Source organism: Physeter macrocephalus, chromosome 20 (assembly GCF_002837175.3).
Source record: "Physeter macrocephalus isolate SW-GA chromosome 20, ASM283717v5, whole genome shotgun sequence".
Lineage (NCBI taxonomy): Eukaryota > Metazoa > Chordata > Mammalia > Artiodactyla > Physeteridae > Physeter > Physeter macrocephalus.
Window position 1 is genome coordinate 6,726,437 of NC_041233.1, and position 5,300 is coordinate 6,731,736.

Consider the following 5,300-nt stretch of genomic DNA (forward strand, 5'->3'; position numbering starts at 1 on the left):
ACCGCAACGGGAGGGGCCACAACAGTGAGAGGCCCGCGTACCGCAAAAAAAAAAAAAAAATGTAACCCATTCGCCACATACACACACACATTCACAAAATCAAAACCGATTACAAGATCTTTCCCTTCTAATTAGCCAGGTCCTTCTCTACGCCTGAGGCTATTACCACACTCCTCCTCGCTCGGCCCCCAACCCCGTTCTGAGACTGCAGCGCAACCAGTGGTGGCACCTTCTACCCCCTCCGGAAGTGTGATGTCAGCACACTCTTCCCCGTGCCCCCAGGCGCTGGCAGGGTTTCCCCCTGTGATCCGTCCTCTCTTAGCGCTTTCCCACTCTCCTCAAGGGGAAGTGAACCATCACTTCTCATCCAGGGTTGTCATGCACCTTCTACACCGTAATGGTCAGCCCAGTTAAGAGATTGGGAACTGAAGGACCTGTGTCTGGTTATGGAGAAAACAAACTCTGGGGCTTGGGACACATGACGCCACCACATGGGGGCAGAATTAGAGGTTGAGGAGTTGCCCGAGGTCTCACATCTGGTTAGAAGCAGAACAAAGACGTCCAGACACGAGGAATGTTGGAATTGGATAGGATATCAGTAACCATCCAGCTCAATACCCTCAGCTATGAAGAGTTAACACAGACACACACTACAAGTGGGATTCTCTGGCTAAATTACTTTGTTTCTTGATACCCAAACCCAAATGATGATTCCCCTGTGGAATCACCACCACCTCCCTGTGGTTGACCCACTTCAACGCAGCCTCAGTATAAGATGTTACGGGAAACATTTTGGGCCAACCTAATACCTCAACTCCTGCCAAGACAACAGCAAAAGTTCATGATTCCAGGCCTACCTCTCATGCTTTGTTTCTTCCTAAATCTGGTAATCCCACCCTCATCTTCTTTCCCCCCAAAATCCACCACTTCCTGGGAACCTTCCAGATGTTTCTCACCTCTACAATCTAGTGGACAACAACTTACTGAAACCACTGAGTGAATACTGATGTCAATTTTTCACACCATGTATGCTACATAGCACCCTGTTCTATGTTTTTAACAGGGTGCCTGGTTGCATAGACCTCAATTTGTAAGTAGCTGGAGGTGGATTTTAACTAGAGTTTATCATGCAAATATCTGAAGCAGTAAGTCACCAGACCAGTGAATGAGACAGGCACACCCCCAGAGCCTTGGATAGACCTCCCTTCAAAGATATACATTCATGCTAAACAGTCACTCCCTCCCTGAGGCAAAGGATGGCCATCCAAAATCAGACTGTGACCTCAAAAAGTTGGGGCTACACTGTGCAGGCAGTGTTACGGGACCCATTTCCTTGCCCTCACTCAATGCTAAAAACCCTGCTATTCTATACACTAGCTTCCTCTCAAAATTCCAACCAACCAATAGAGGCAAATGGGTAATTTTCTACATGATAACAAAAGTTCAAGGGTATATATTTGGAAACAAATAATTTTGTACTCTGTTGGCTTTGCTATTTTAATAGAATTATTTATAAGAGAGGCATTTAGAAAGGGCTTTTGATTTTCCAATTTAAGTTTGAACTTATCCTAAGTTGGTCATTTAGTCTCTCCCCTCTCTCCAGTGAATTTATTTCATGTCCTACTTTCTTTCACATGAGAATAATCTAACCTCAAAGAAATTCCATCTGCATGGGAAATTTGATGGCATTTTCTCTTCTCCCATTGTTCATTAATTTTCTATTAATGAACAAATTCCTTGTAATTAGTTTAAATAGTAATATAATTTCAAGAGAACATTCACATGCAGAGCAATGTACTTTGATTTTGTACTCTTAGACTGACAACAAAGCTTTTGAAAAAATAAAGAGAGCATAAGTTAGTGGGCAGTTTTCAAATTCAACTATAATTAAAACTACATAAATCATATAATATGCATGTGGAATATAGAAAGGAAACACCAGTGACCCCAAACAAGAGTTTGATTTGTTTGCACAAATGTTAGGGGAATCTTACCTTTTTTGAGACTTATGTTAATGTGGATATATTATCTGGAAAATAAAAATGCAACAAAATTTAAAATCAGGGTTTCTGCTTGATATCTGTGAGCTAGAGAGACGAGGAAACTTGAGGGTGGGGGAGTGCGTGGTGGGTTATATTACCAACCTCTGTACAGTAGAATGTGATCTGTCCATGGACGAGGCATTCTTGTCACCATTTGTGCTTTCTTTCTTCCCCAATCTAGGAAGTGTGCTAATAAATTGCTAGGATGAAATCCTAAACTCAGGCTTTCCTAAAACAGTACTTGGAAAAGTCTAACATCATAGGTTACAAGATGAGAGGGGCCCTAAGGAACACAGGGTTTAAAATTACTTGATATTTACGGAGGTGCTTGAAGCTCTTGTACCCAAGCAAGGGTGAGGTTGGGTATGAAGAAACCACCAACATAATTCAGCCGTTAAATCTCATTTGTAGTGTGTGTGTGTGTGTGTGTGTGTGTGTGTGTGTGAATTTGTCATAGCTGAGCTGTTTGTGCTCTCACTCTACTACCAGGCTGTGAAAAAAAAAGTTTCATGGTCAATGTCTCCACCAACATTTGAAATTATGTATAACTAGTTATTAGTATTAGCTAATTATAATTAATTAATAACTAATAATAGCTAATTAATTGGTTTCAGTATTTTTATTGTCTCTCTCATGAACTGGTCAAAAATAAAAGTTTTGCTGAGCAAGGTTTTTTTGTTTGTTTGTTTGTTTTTTGCGGTACGCGGGCCTCTCACTGTTGTGGTCTCTCCCATTGCGGAGCACAGGCTCCGGACGCGCAGGCTCAGCGGCCATGGCTCACGGGCCCAGCCGCTCCGCAGCATGTGGGATCTTCCCCGACCGGGGCACGAACCCGTGTCCCCTGAATCGGCAGGCGGATTCTCAATCACTGCCCCACCAGGGAAGCCCTTAGCAAGGTTTTTTTTTACCTGTTGAAAGAGAAGGGGGAAATGGAAAGCACAAAAGGGTTAAATTTTAAAATGCATAAAGTCTGATTCTACACTCTACTGGGCAGAGTCTAGTGGACCTTGGTAACTTAGGTACCTGCCTACTGTTGTGAGAGCAGATGCAGAGGTGTCCAGAATGAGGATGATGCAGATGTTATTTATGGAAGCGAAACATTTGTTCAACCTGAATTTGCCATAATTCAAAATGGGGATGCACTAGGCCATCCCAGGTACTCTAAAGGTTTTACATACCACAGTCATTTAATTTTTTTTTAACCAAGATTAAACAATATCTGTATTTTTGTGTGTGTCTTCTGCTACCTGCTTAAAGAATGCTGAAAATCACACCTCTATCAATGAAGTGCTTATGTGCTGAAAACAACAGACACTCAAATTTCTTAATTTAAAGGGTAAATATCAAATTTTGAAATATGCCCACTAAAAACAGAGCTTCAGGGCACAGATAGGAGTTAACATTTGATCAGTGTTCCAGTTTTACCTTTTTTTTTTTAAATGGATGGTGTTATCTTAACAGAACTCCAAGAGTTCTTATATAGAATATGGATATCAGCATGACTCTGATGTTTAGTAGAGCATCTTGCTCTAATAAGATATAAAAGTGCACAGACATCAATTTTCAAATGATTATCTCCAGGAAATTCTTATGCTTAACATGACATTAATTTTAAAAATATTTATATGCAATACAAAGAATTGATGTCATCATTTCTTTAGCAGAATTATTACTGGCATTGTTTTTCATTCATCTTTGAGAGTCCTACTGAGGATGCTTGGTTCCCTTCTAAGTACTGAAAAAAAGATACTAAAAAAATTGGGGGAGGGATCCTTGGGTCACTCTTTCCTACCATACTCATTGGTACATAAGGAAAGGGTGTTGAAAACCTGGAGAGAGGGAGCCAAGGGAAATGGAAAGGTAACTGGCTGAGATGCCAGAACAAGAAGCTTCACCAAAATATAAGCTTTCAGGGAGTAGAAGATGGGATCTCTTCTTCCAGCTGGGAGCAGAGAGTATGGGAGCTTCAGCAAGAGAAACACGCAAAATCCCGATAATTATCAGGTTCAGGAAGGGTGGGGTCCCCCAGATAGCCAATAGGCTACAAATCTTGCCTCTTCCCACTTCCATTAAAAAAAAAAAAAATTAAACCCTACAGTGCCCTCTCCTTATCTCTCTTCCCTCTGCAAAGAGGGTAAAAATCAGGGGATTTCAGGTACAAAAAAAAATGAGTGACCAACAATCACAAACATTTCAGGAAAATCAAAACATAAAAGAACAACTTTAACATATGCCCTCTCCTTTTTTTTTTTTTAAGAGAGAATTTGCACCTGAGGAAACTTCTTTTAAAGTGATCAGGACATTAAAACCAGCATAATTAAAATAATCATAGGGATAAGCAAGAATATCACATCATGAAATGAGAGCAGGCAGTTACGAAAAGAGTTAACCAGAGATCTTGGAAATACAAACAGCTACTGAAATAAAACCTTTCAAGATATGGGCTGAATAGCAGAATAGTCACTGCAGAAAACCAAACCAGAGAGCTGGAATACCAAGGCAAAGAATTCTCTCAGAAAGCAACACAAGGGATAAAAAGATAAAAGCTATGAATGACAGGTAGAAAAATCTGCAGGACAGATCTAAAATTTTCAGCACAAGTCCACAGATATCCTATTGATTTGGCTGTCATCTTTCCTGATCTTCTTCATAGCCAAAATTCAAGCATCTTAGAGGTTGGGCTTTTCCCCAGAGTTATTGCTGGCTTCCGGCCCGTAGTGCTGGTTTGGGCCCCTGTTTTTCCCCCGGGATTCCCCTACCAGCACCTGTAACTTCCTGGGCTTCAGACAGGCTCCCCCAGGAAGTCTAGGACCACCAGCAGCTTCAGTGCAACCCGGTCCCACCCTGCACCTCCCCAACCTATACTTAGGCACACTCTGCCAGTCGAGCGCCAGTCCAAAGCGACGCTCCCGGACGGTAAGTGACTCCAAGGGTCAGAGGAACAGATCTCAATCCATGGATGAGAAAGCTCCCGAGCTCTAGGAAGCCCGGCGGGGAAGCAGAGAAGCTGAGCACCAAGACCCCCTTCGTATCACAGCTCGCCCAGCCGTTCAGGCCACCCCCATTCGCCGTGGCCACGCCCCCGATCGCGGGGCCTTGTGGGAGTTGTGGTTCCGCGCAGCCGCGAGACCGCCTCTAACCAGAAGGCGGGAGCGTTGGTGGAGCAAACCTGGGAGCTACGTACAGCTGAGGGGGCCTCCGGGGCCAACTCAGCGAATGAGGCGGGACTGCGCGGGCCTCCAAAACAAGGAGGTGCGG

The 5,300-nt window shown here is 43.0% G+C and overlaps 1 long non-coding RNA gene across 1 annotated transcript; it reads right to left on the reverse strand.

Moving 5' to 3' along the window:
- Positions 1 to 1,923: 1,923 nt before the first annotated feature.
- On the reverse strand, positions 1,924 to 5,071 carry LOC129391665 (uncharacterized). The gene is made up of 3 exons (XR_008616250.1): positions 4,918 to 5,071; positions 2,145 to 2,950; positions 1,924 to 2,029 (listed from the first exon to the last, which is right to left on the reverse strand). It is a non-coding gene; the product is annotated as an uncharacterized lncRNA (long non-coding RNA).
- Between the last annotated feature and the right edge of the window lie 229 nt (positions 5,072 to 5,300).